Source organism: Crinia signifera, chromosome 5, assembly GCF_055691185.1.
Source record: "Crinia signifera chromosome 5, ASM5569118v1, whole genome shotgun sequence".
NCBI classification, from domain to species: domain Eukaryota; kingdom Metazoa; phylum Chordata; class Amphibia; order Anura; family Myobatrachidae; genus Crinia; species Crinia signifera.
This window is the reverse complement of record NC_139221.1, coordinates 8,569,533-8,582,925: the sequence shown is the minus strand read 5'-3', so window position 1 is coordinate 8,582,925 and position 13,393 is coordinate 8,569,533. Positions and strand designations below refer to the sequence as shown.

Genomic DNA, 13,393 nt, shown 5'->3' with positions numbered 1-13,393 from the left:
ACTGTATGGTGGTCACTGGAATGATATTTGTATTGTATGGTGGTCACTGGAATGATATTTGTACTATATGGTGGTCACTGGAATGATATTTGTACTGTATGGTGGTCACTGGAATGATATTTGTACTGTATGGTGGTCACTGGAATGATATTTGTATTGTATGGTGGTCACTGGAATGATATTTGTACTGCATGGTGGTCACTGGAATGATATTTGTACTGTATGGTGGTCACTGGAATGATATTTGTATTGTATGGTGGTCACTGGAATGATATTTGTACTGTATGGTGGTCACTGGAATGATATTTGTATTGTATGGTGGTTACTGGAATGATATTTGTACTGTATGGTGGTCACTGGAATGATATTTGTATTGTATGGTGGTTACTGGAATGATATTTGTACTGTATGGTGGTTACTGGAATGATATTTGTACTGTATGGTGGTCACTGGATTGATATTTGCACTATATGGTGGTAACTGGAATGATATTTGTACTGTATGGTGGTTACTGGAATGATATTTGTACTGTATGGTGGTCACTGGAATGATATTTGTACTGTATGGTGGTTACTGGAATGATATTTGTACTGTATGGTGGTCACTGGAATGATATTTGTACTGTATGGTGGTTACTGGAATGATATTTGTATTGTATGGTGGTCACTGGAATTATATTTGTACTGTATGGTGGTCACTGGAATCATATTTGTACTGTATGGTGGTCACTGGAATGATATTTGTACTGTATGGTGGTCACTGGAATTATATTTGTACTGTATGGTGGTCACTGGAATGATATTTGTACTGTATGGTGGTCACTGGAATGATATTTGTATTGTATGGTGGTCACTGGAATGATATTTGTATTGTATGGTGGTCACTGGAATGATATTTGTATTGTATGGTGGTCACTGGAATGATATTTGTACTGTATGGTGGTCACTGGAATGATATTTGTACTGTATGCTGGTCACTGGAATGATATTTGTACTGTATGGTGGTCACTGGAATAAATAGTTTCTTGTCCTCCATAAGAAATTACTATAATTTGTCCCTGGGGGGTGGTATACCATGTTGATAGTCATGTTGTTGACACCACAATGTCTACATGGGCTAACTGTCGACATTCAGAATATATGCATGGTCACACTTGTCAGGCCTGGGCTGGCTTGTGTTCCCAGACTGGAGGCTAGATTTGGGGAAGAGGGGGAAGTTGTGGGCAAGAAGCTAGGTGGTATAATGAAGTTCCCGCGTGGACTGTAATATATATATATATAGATATATATCTGATTACAAATCTTCCCCACAATGCTGCCAACGTGTTTTGTGCAGCCCGGTGCACTTTGTGAAGGAAGGCAAATGATTATTTAGGGCGTCCCTATATTTGGTGCAAGATTAAAAATCATGGTGTAAAAAGGATCAGAAGTTCCAGTCAGTATATAAAAAGCTCTAACTTTTTATATATTAATATGCACATTTTGTAATCCAAAAAGGAAATGTTATAGAGGAGGTGCATTTTTTATGGATTATAGGAAGGCAATTAGTTCAATCTCGATGTTCATTCATTTTAGGGTTGTTCATTTGATGTACGGAGAGATTCTTTTTTTTTTTAATTCGGTGGAATTATGGAAATGTCATTTGCCTCCCTTCCCACGATACTTCTGATCTTTTTTACACCATGATTTAAATAAAGTATTCTTAAATCTGCACCAAATGTAAGGACGCCCTAAATAATCATTTGCCATCCTTGACATTGTGGTTAAGATCCAGTAATCGGAAGGAACGCTGCACGGCTTGCTGACGATAAAGAGCGACATCATCATTCCGGGACCAGTTACCGCTAGACGCAGCGGTTCAAAACTACAGCTACAAATGGGAGTAGAGGCTGAGAAACATCGATTCAGCATCGTTAGAGCATCATGTACCGATATATATATTAGGGCTGACATTTTAAATTTTCCAATGATTTTCTCTATAGGGGGACGGGGATTCTCGGACACTGAAATTTCAAATAAGAGAAACTGTGTGCCCCAGAGACGCAAAAAGGGATTTACAAAAATGTAAATATCAAGAACATGGGGTAAGTATATAGAGAAGGTAAATCAAATGTATCTATTCTAATGACTCATCTCCACTGTCTCCAACCCAAACCTCCCAACTTTTCTTCTGTTAAAATCAGGACCTACCGCACCAAAGTCGCAATTGGCCCGATAAGGGGGCGGAGCTACATGCCAGATGGGTGTGGTTTCTGGTAGAGGGGTGTGACATCCCAGCATTTAGCTGAGCTGCAGGTTTTAATTTAGTGAATATATTAGTCCGACCTCTACTAAGGACAAGTGGGACCCGATGTCCCCGGCAGCTCCCCGGGAGGGGTCACACACGATTAGGCACTTAGGGCCTTATTTTGGTTCACTCTTTCTGACAAAATACTTCTTAGATGGACAAAACCATGTGCACTGCAGGGGGGCAGATGTAACATGTGCAGAGATAATTAGATTTGGGTGAGTAATTTTGTTTCTGTGCAGGGAAAATACTGGCTGCTTTATTTTTACACTTCAATATAGATCTCACTTTGAAGTAAAACCCCACCCAAATCTAACTCTCTCTGCACATTTTGCATATGCTCCCCTGCAGTGACAGCTCCGGTCCCGACATCCTGACCACGTAGCTACCCAGCCCATCATCTGGCCGCAGCACGTGGCGGCACTGGCGCAGAGACCTGCCTGCAGCAGGGGCATCCAGCATCTCCCGTCCTGCAGTGTCCCCGGCACCTGGCTGGGACTGGCCAGCAGCAGCCCCCACTTTCGGACTGTGCGGCGCCCGGTGGAGGGATCCCCGCCCACAGCTAACCTGGCAGTGTCCCAGCAAATAGGACCCGCATCCAGCTCCAGAGGTCCGGCGGCACCCAGACCTCCCCGCACACGGACCCCGGCAGCAATGCAGAGCAGGAGAGGACAAGCCTCACCTGGCACGCAGCAGAGAGGGGGTCCGGATGATGTTTGTGCAGCATATCAGAGAGCAGAGGCGAGTCGAAGGGCGAGCGGCAGCGGCGGGCCTGCAGTACAAGGACTTTCGAGATGATGACATCATCGTCTTGCGAGCATGAGGCTGCGGAGGCAGCCGCAGTGGCGGACAGCGACGTCTCTGGGTTCTGGAGAGAGGATATAGGGTTGGAGGCTTTTTCAGATACCTGGATTCCGGGAGAATTCCGGATTCCGGGAGACTGGAAAAGCCTCCTTGAGGGTTGCCACCCAAAATGGGAGAATCCCGGAAATCCGGGAGAGGTGGCAAGATCCCGCAGCGACGTGTCCAGGAGAGATCCCACATAGATAGACAGGAAAGATCCCGCAGCGACGTGTCCAGGAGAGACCCCATATAGATAGACAGGAAAGATCCCCAGCGACGTGTCCAGGAGAGATCCCACATAGATAGACAGGAAAGATCCCCCAGCGACGTGTCCAGGAGAGATCCCACATAGATAGACAGGAAAGATCCCGCAGCGACGTGTCCAGGAGAGATCCACATAGATAGACAGGAAAGATCCCGCAGCGACGTGTCCAGGAGAGATCCACATAGATAGACAGGAAAGATCCCCCAGCGACGTGTCCAGGAGAGATCCCACATAGATAGACAGGAAAGATCCCGCAGCGACGTGTCCAGGAGAGATCCCACATAGATAGACAGGAAAGATCCCGCAGCGACGTGTCCAGGAGAGATCCCACATAGATAGACAGGAAAGATCCCCCAGCGACGTGTCCGGGAGAGATCCCACATAGATAGACAGGAAAGATCCCGCAGCGACGTGTCCAGGAGAGATCCCACATAGATAGACAGGAAAGATCCCCCAGCGACGTGTCCAGGAGAGATCCCACATAGATAGACAGGAAAGATCCCCCAGCGACATGTCCAGGAGAGATCCCACATAGATAGACAGGAAAGATCCCCCAGCGACGTGTCCAGGAGAGATCCCACATAGATAGACATGAAAGGCCCCAGCGACGTGTCCAGGAGAGATCCCACATAGATAGACAGGAAAGGTCCCCCAGCGACGTGTCCAGTAGAGATCCACAAAGATAGACAGGAAAGATCCCGCAGCGACGTGTCCAGGAGAGATCCCACATAGATAGACAGGAAAGATCCCCAGCGACGTGTCCAGGAGAGATCCCACATAGATAGACAGGAAAGATCCCCCAGCGACGTGTCCAGGAGAGATCCACATAGATAGACAGGAAAGATCCCGCAGCGACGTGTCCAGGAGAGATCCACATAGATAGACAGGAAAGATCCCCCAGCGACGTGTCCAGGAGAGATCCCACATAGATAGACAGGAAAGATCCCGCAGCGACGTGTCCAGGAGAGATCCCACATAGATAGACAGGAAAGATCCCCAGCGACGTGTCCAGGAGAGATCCACATAGATAGACAGGAAAGATCCCCCAGCGACGTGTCCAGGAGAGATCCCACATAGATAGACAGGAAAGATCCCCCAGCGACGTGTCCAGGAGAGATCCACATAGATAGACAGGAAAGATCCCCAGCGACGTGTCCAGGAGAGATCCACATAGATAGACAGGAAAGATCCCAGCGACGTGTCCAGGAAAGATCCCATATAGATAGACAGGAAAGATCCCCCAGCAACGTGTCCAGGAGAGATCCACATAGATAGACAGGAAAGATCCCAGTGACGTGTCCAGGAGAGATCCCACATAGATAGACAGGAAAGATCCCAGCGACGTGTCCAGGAGAGACCCCATATAGATAGACAGGAAAGATCCCCCAGCGACGTGTCCAGGAGAGATCCACATAGATAGACAGGAAAGATCCCAGCGACGTGTCCAGGAGAGATCCACATAGATAGACATGAAAGATCCCCCAGCGACGTGTCCAGGAGAGATCCCACATAGATAGACAGGAAAGATCCCCAGCGACGTGTCCAGGAGAGATCCCACATAGATAGACATGAAAGATCCCCCAGCGACGTGTCCAGGAGAGATCCACATAGATAGACAGGAAAGTTTCCAGCGACGTGTCCAGGAGAGATCCACATAGATAGACATGAAAGATCCCCCAGCGACGTGTCCAGGAGAGATCCACATAGATAGACAGGAAAGATCCCAGCGACGTGTCCAGGAGAGATCCACATAGACAGGAAAGATCCCAGCGACGTGTCCAGGACAGATCCCACATAGATAGACAGGAAAGATCCCCAGCGACGTGTCCAGGAGAGTGCCCACATAGATAGACAGGAAAGATCCCAGCGACGTGTCCAGGAGAGATCCACATAGATAGACAGGAAAGATCCCCCAGCGACGTGTCCAGGAGAGATCCACATAGATAGACAGGAAAGATCCCAGCGACGTGTCCAGAAGAGATCCCACAAAGATAGACAGGAAAGATCCCCCAGCGACGTGTCCAGGAGAGATCCCATATAGATAGACAGGAAAGATCCCCCAGCGACGTGTCCAGGAGAGATCCCACATAGATAGACAGGAAAGATCCGCCAGCGACGTGTCCAGGAGAGATCCCATATAGATAGACAGGAAAGATCCCCCAGCGACGTGTCCAGGAGAGATCCCACATAGATAGACATGAAAGATCCCCCAGCGACGTGTCAAGGAGATACCCCATATAGATAGACAGGAAAGATCCCCCAGCGACGTGTCCGGGAGAGATCCCACATAGATAGACAGGAAAGATCCCAGCGAGGTGTCCAGGAGAGATCCACATAGATAGACAGGAAAGATCCCAGCGACGTGTCCAGGAGAGATCCCACATAGATAGACAGGAAAGATCCCGCAGCGACGTGTCCAGGAGAGATCCCACATAGATAGACAGGAAAGATCCCCCAGCGACGTGTCCAGGAGAGATCCCACATAGATAGACAGGAAAGATCCCCCAGCGACGTGTCCAGGAGAGATCCCACATAGATAGACAGGAAAGATCCCCCAGCGACATGTCCAGGAGAGATCCCACATAGATAGACATGAAAGATCCCCCAGCGACGTGTCCAGGAGAGATCCCACATAGATAGACAGGAAAGATCCCGCAGCGACGTGTCCAGGAGAGATCCCACATAGATAGACAGGAAAGATCCCAGCGACGTGTCCAGGAGAGATCCACATAGATAGACAGGAAAGATCCCCCAGCGACGTGTCCAGGAGAGATCCCACATAGATAGACAGGAAAGATCCCCAGCGACGTGTCCAGGAGAGATCCCACATAGATAGACAGGAAAGATCCCCCAGCGACGTGTCCGGGAGAGATCCCACATAGATAGACAGGAAAGATCCCCCAGCGACTTGTCCAGGAGAGACCCCATATAGATAGACAGGAAAGATCCCCAGCGACGTGTCCAGGAGAGACCCCACATAGATAGACAGGAAAGATCCCCCAGCGACGTGTCCAGGAGAGATCCCACATAGATAGACAGGAAAGATCCCCAGCGACGTGTCCAGGAGAGATCCCATATAGATAGACAGGAAAGATCCCCCAGCGACGTGTCCAGGAGAGATCCCACATAGACAGGAAAGATCCCGCAGCGACGTGTCCAGGAGAGATCCACATAGATAGACAGGAAAGATCCCCCAGCGACATGTCCAGGAGAGATCCCACATAGATAGACAGGAAAGATCCCCCAGCGACATGTCCAGGAGAGATCCCACATAGATAGACATGAAAGATCCCCCAGCGACGTGTCCAGGAGAGATCCCACATAGATAGACAGGAAAGATCCCGCAGCGACGTGTCCAGGAGAGATCCCACATAGATAGACAGGAAAGATCCCAGCGACGTGTCCAGGAGAGATCCACATAGATAGACAGGAAAGATCCCCCAGCGACGTGTCCAGGAGAGATCCCACATAGATAGACAGGAAAGATCCCAGCGACGTGTCCAGGAGAGATCCTACATAGATAGACAGGAAAGATCCCCCAGCGACGTGTCAAGGAGAGATCCCACATAGATAGACAGGAAAGATCCCAGCGACGTGTCCAGGAGAGACCCCACATAGATAGACAGGAAAGATCCCGCAGCGACGTGTCCAGGAGAGATCCACATAGATAGACAGGAAAGATCCCCCAGCGAATAACGGGAGAACGCAGCATAACGAATCTCAGTCTGCGCCCGCTGCACTACTGATCCCTGACTGCCCGCGGTGTAATGTATCTGCCGGCCCATCATTGTTTGTGCTGCTGCTGCCATTGAAGCAAATGTAAGGCAAAGCTAAACTGCTGTAATACGGGGATTGTGCTGGAGAGAGGAGAACAAGGATTGCTATGTGATTGCTGTAACAATCCTGTCTGACCTGTAGTCTGATCTATTGTGATGAGATGTCTGCTGTTACCATGCTTTACATCCGCACCCATGCCCAGCACTGGCTGGGTATCACATTGGTGGTCACAGCGCTCCCCCAGCAGCTGGGCAGCTCCCAGCTTCCTCCCTGCTCTCCTTCCCTCCATGCATGCAATAAAGAGATGCCCACAGCATCTCCTCAAGCCCACCACCCCTGCGGGACACTGCCACCCACAGGAGGGACAGCGGGACATTCTCCAATTACCACGACTGTCCCGATGCGCAGTTGGAGCAGCAGGCCACTGTTACTGATTAATGCGCAGATGGAGTGGCAGGCTACTGTTACTAATTAATGCGCAGTTGGAGCGGCAGGCCACTGTTACTAATAATGCGCAGTTGGAGCGGCAGGCCACTGCTGCTAATTAATGCGCAGATTGAGCGGAAGGCCACTGTTACTGATTAATGTGCAGTTGGAGCGGCAGGCCACAGTTACTATTCAAGGCGCAGTTGGAGCGGCAGGACACTGTTACTAATTAATGCGCAGTTGGAGCGGCAGGCACTGTTACTAATTAATGCGCGGTTGGAGTGGCAGGCCACTGTTACTGATTAATGCGTAGTTGGAGCAGCAGGCCACTGTTACTGATTAATGCGTAGTTGGAGCGGCAGGCCACTGTTACTGATTAATGCACAGTTGGAGCGGCAGGCCACTGTTACTGATTAATGCGTAGTTGGAGCGGCAGGCCACTGTTACTGATTAATGCACAGTTGGAGCGGCAGGCCACTGTTACTGATTAATGCGTAGTTGGAGCGGCAGGCCACTGTTACTGATTAATGCACAGTTGGAGCGGCAGGCCACTGATACTGATTAATGCGTAGTTGGAGCGGCAGGCCACTGTTACTGATTAATGCACAGTTGGAGCGGCAGGCCACTGTTACTGATTAATGCGTAGTTGGAGTGGCAGGCCACTGTTACTGATTAATGCGTAGTTGGAGCGGCAGGCCACTGTTACTGATTAATGCGTAGTTGGAGCGGCAGGCCACTGTTACTGATTAATGCACAGTTGGAGCGGCAGGCCACTGTTACTAATTAATGCGCAGTTGGAGCAGCAGGCCACTGTTACTGATTAATGCGCAGTTGTAGCGGCAGGCCACTGTTACTGATTAATGCGTAGTTGGAGCGGCAGGCCACTGTTACTGATTAATGTGCAGTTGGAGCGGCAGGACACTGTTACTGATTAATGCGCCGTTGGAGCAGCAGGACACTGATACTAATTAATGTGCAGTTGGAGCGGCAGGCCACTGTTACTAATTAATGTGCAGATGGAGCAGCAGGCCACTCTTACTGATTAATGCGCAGTTGGAGCAGCAGGACACTGTTACTAATTATTGTGCAGTTGGAGCGGCAGGCCACTGTTACTAATTAATGTGCAGATGGAGCGGCAGGCCACTGTTACTGATTAATGCGCCGTTGGAGCAGCAGGCCACTCTTACTGATAAATGCACAGTTGGAGCGGCAGGCCACTGTGACTGATTAATGCGCAGTTGGAGTGGCAGGCCACTGTTACCGATTAATGCACAGTTGGAGCGGCAGGCCACTCTTACTGATTAATGCGCCGTTGGAGCAGCAGGCCACTCTTACTGATTAATGCGCAGTTGGAGCGGCAGGCCACTGTGACTGATTAATGCGCAGTTGGAGTGGCAGGCCACTGTTACTGATTAATGTGCAGTTGGAGCGGCAGGGAGTGTTACTGATTATGATCTATTGTATTTTGCAGGGGGTTCAGGACTGCACCCTTGTGGAGACAGATGCGGATGACATACGGTGTACCTGGGTAAGAGACTGATGGGCAGTGATACAGAGATTTAGCCCCTGATCTGCATTCACACTCATATGTGTCAATCTCCCTGAAAAGGTAGATCAGAATCAGGGGTGCACTTTTGCATTATGCGTCACCATGCACAGATGTTCTGTTGTTGGGGGGGGGGGGGGGTGGTAGGTCTTGGACTTGTCCAGCGGTGGCTCCTTACCTGTCTGACTTGGAGGTCTGTGGACCTCTCCTCCCCACTCCCAGTTACTAATGGCTGATGTCACTGGGAGATGGGCAGAGCCGGATAAAGAGGGGGAGACCTGTGCCCCCCTATTTAAAAGGGCCAACCACCACCACAGATCAGGTCTCTCTTATGGATCTGAGCTGCGCTCCCAAGTCCCCACTGTGCTGACTGACGGCTGAGCTAACGCGTAGCAGCGCAGGACAGCCGAGTGAGTGCTCATCTGTCCAATAGTGTATGGGCAGCAGCCTGCAGCTCCGTGACTGGCTGGGCCCGCATACTGTATAGGGAAGCAGGAGGTGGGATCCTAGGTAGCATGTGGACTATGCCAAGGCCTAAAGAAGGCACCGCCGCCATTTAATCTTCGTTACACAGAAGTGCCAGGCTGTATTGGATCTGTATAGGTCAGGGGTGGCCGGACTTTTGGAACTCGGTATCTACTTTTTGTACACTTACTTACCATGATCACCCCTGTGCAAAATATTCCTTTCCCAGTGCAATACGCCCCTTAAACATTATGCCACATGGAATGAGCCAAAATTCACATTCTGACACAAAGAATGTGCAAAAATTCGCAATACGTAACACAGAATGCGCTGAAATTCACAATGTCTCACGAAATGTGGCAAAATTCACCATAAATCACATGGAATGCGCCAAAACTCACAATAAATCACACGGAATAAGCCAAAATTCACAGTTTGCTACACCAGATTATGCAAAATTCTGTTATACAGTGGGAGGAGAGTCTCTTCACAAGTGTAATGTTGTGTCAAATTCTAGGAGTTTCAGAAAAACTTTTAACGCTAATATGGTTGGCGTTCGCCTGTCCTGGGTAATGGGATATATTCCCCTATCCCTAGTCAAGTAAACAAAATTGGTGGTCTATTATTATTATAATTTTATTTATAAGGCGCCACAAGTGTTTCGCAGCGCCGTACAAAGGAACAATACAAGGAGACAAAACTTGGCATAACATTGAATAAATAACAAAAATAGAGTACAAATAAAGAGCGCCACCGTTCAATACACATTACAGCTTAAATATAAGTAGTGAGGACTTGATTAACATAGTATAAGAGGCTTGAGGCCAATGATGGAGATGAGTATGCGGACGAAGATGGTCACTGAGTGTTGGAGTATAGGAGAGCTGTGAGTGACATGTGAAGAGAAGTGGGCTTTGACAACAGGAGGGAAGAGGGCCCTGCTCGGAGGAGCTTACAATCTAGTAGGAAGGGGAGACAGACGGATTACAAGAGGTGCAAGCGAGTGGGTGGTGGTTAGATAGCAGGATGTAAACAGGCAAGGGGTCGGAGAACCAGCTAATTTATGCAGTGGAAGGGTACGCTTTGATGAATAGGTGAGTTTACTCAGGATTTGAGCGCTCTCCTCACAGACTTCACTGGTTGGTATCGAATTTCTTATGATAAGTAAACGGTATTCTACGTTATGGGGAACTGCCAAAAAAAAAAATTCTATATGAAAAGAATACTCCCCTTTTGATGGATCTTTAACTCCTATCCTCTTCAGAAATTGGTTCCCTTTATTTCTCCATTGTAGATATATGAAAAAAGAAATACAAGGCAAACCAATGTGTAAATCGATAACAATAAACAACAAACTTCTGTTTTTTTCTCTTTAAAGTGGCGTACTATTAGCGTACCCCAACTCACTCATAAAAATAGATTATAAGCTTATCAAGGTTTCTTTAAAGGGTAGATGGGTGGTTCAACACATGTAACGGTATCTTTTCCAGTCATTTTGAAGTAAAAAAGATTTTATTCACCAATAAAACAATAAAAGCCCAGTGTGTAGGCAGTGTCAATCCTAGGGTCAACACTCAGGTTTCCAAGGGTCCGGACCTGGAGCCTGTGCGGACTTCTAGTTTTACGCTTACCTACTTCTCTGGGGGATAAATCACTAGTGCAGGCACAACATGTTTCGAGACATCTGTCTCTTCCTCAGGCTCCTCTATCTATCTATCCTCTAATCATAACAGAAAATGCTGTGGACTGGAGAAAGCCCCCCACCCACCCAACATGTAGTGCATGTCTCCACTTGTATTGTACTTGTCAGGATCCCCGCTGCCGGCTGAGCCTCCTCGCTGCCACTGCACCTCCTCGCTGATTGCCACAGACACTGCAGGCACCCGAGTCCCACCGTTGCTGATCTCACGGCCACTGCTTTTCTTCCTGCTCTTCACTTTTCTTCGGTGCGCAGGCGACATCATAACGCCACCCACACACTGCTTCACTGGGAACTCTGAAGCCTCGGAGAAACTCTCAGAGGCTTCAGCTTACATGGGACACACTACCTGATCGTGATCTACCGGCGGCAGCTACACGATCGACCGGTAGATCGCGATGGACCTTTTGACCATCCCTGGTATAGGTGAAGAACACCAACGTGTTTTGTCTCACAGAGACTTCATCAGGGGTAAACCCTTATGTTCCTGTGTCCTCTGGGAAGGCGGTGATCATGCACACAGCCTCCTAGAGGACACTTGCTATTTTACCATTCAATGGACTAGATTATTACTCATATAGACCCCCAGGCCTCAGCCACTAATCTATTAGCAGAGATAACATACACAAAGTGTCACCTCTGATGAAGTCTCTGTGAGATGAAACGCGTTGGGTATTCTTGACCAAAAGTGACAATTGTTGTGATCCAGAAATGGTTGCTCAGATATAAGAAATGTCATCACCATTGTTTGCACAAATTCACTTTTATTTCTGTTAAATTCTTTTGGATAAAGAACGCTGTTGGTTATAAGGAAATTCATGTTATCATACCAATGTGTGTTGATTAAGACATTTTCAATCTATCTAGATAGATAGATAGATAGATAGATATGTTGACATAGACCTATGTCGACATATATACAAATTAAACATGAAAAACTCATGTGGACCTATTGACTGTTGATCTTTTCTCCATGTTCACTGTAGAGTAGACCTACTGTAGATCTAATGGGCTGCTCCCATCCTATGGAATGCCCTTCCACGCACAATAAGACTCTCCAATAGCCTCCAAACATTCAAGCGTTCCCTGAAAACTCACCTCTTCAGGCAAGCCTATAATGTTTAAGTTCTACATGCATAACCCTCTGAGGCACTTATGTATTATATAGCTACCCTTCTGGACTTGTAACTTGGTGGGACTGCTATGGTATTACTGGTGCCTGTCCTTGTGTTTCCCCCTATATCCCTATAGATTGTAAGCTTGCAGCAGGGCCCTCCTACCTCCAAGTCTGTATGTTGTTACCCAGTTTGTTTTATCACTGTCTACTATTGTAAAGCGCAACGGAATCTGCTGCGCTATATAAGAACCTGTAAATAAATAAATAAATAAATAAATCTAACACACCATACTGTAACTGGGAATATAACCATCATGTTATACCACTGCTGTACACCAGGGGGCGATGGTGCAGATATAAAACGCTGTATAATCTCTGTATTCTCTCTTGCAGTCTCTGTTTTTACCTGGAGATGGCAGCAATATGGGGATTGCGATGACGCCAACTAAAGATGAATTTTGATGAGCGGCCATTGTGCTGTATAATATCTAATGCTGTGTTTGTGAGGCCAATGCGGGCAGATGACAATGTACTGTACTAACATAAACCAATGAAATGTCTTCTCTCTTTGCTGTTGGGTCTGATACTGTCAGTGCCTGGAGGCACTGAGACGCTGCGTGTACGGCGCGCGGGGGGAAATAATGTGTTTCCTTGGTTTCCATATGAAGTTTGTTGGCTGGAAAGTTGTGTTTTTGCATGTAGGCCATTAAATACCTGCACAAACACTGAGTACCGCCTGCTGTGTCCTGACTAGATGCACATACGCATCACCATTGGCTGGGTGAGTGAATTTGGCCCACACGAAAATAAGGCTTATAACTACAAACGGCGCCAGATAAGGTGAATAGTGATCACAACCAAACCGACGTGGTGCAAGGGTGATAACTGACACAATCTGATACTTCCATATTATGAGGCTCCATCTGATTTTCACATACAATTAGCAGAGTTTCGTCTGGTGAATGGAAT

The 13,393-nt window shown here is 47.9% G+C and overlaps 1 long non-coding RNA gene across 1 annotated transcript; it reads left to right on the top strand.

Annotated features, from left to right (window-relative positions):
* The first annotated feature begins 1,979 nt into the window (after nt 1-1,979).
* Nucleotides 1,980-13,093, top strand: LOC146079377 (uncharacterized). The gene is made up of 3 exons (XR_014474499.1): nt 1,980-2,083; nt 9,069-9,125; nt 12,818-13,093. It is a non-coding gene; the product is annotated as an uncharacterized LOC146079377 (long non-coding RNA).
* The last annotated feature ends 300 nt before the right edge of the window (nt 13,094-13,393 follow it).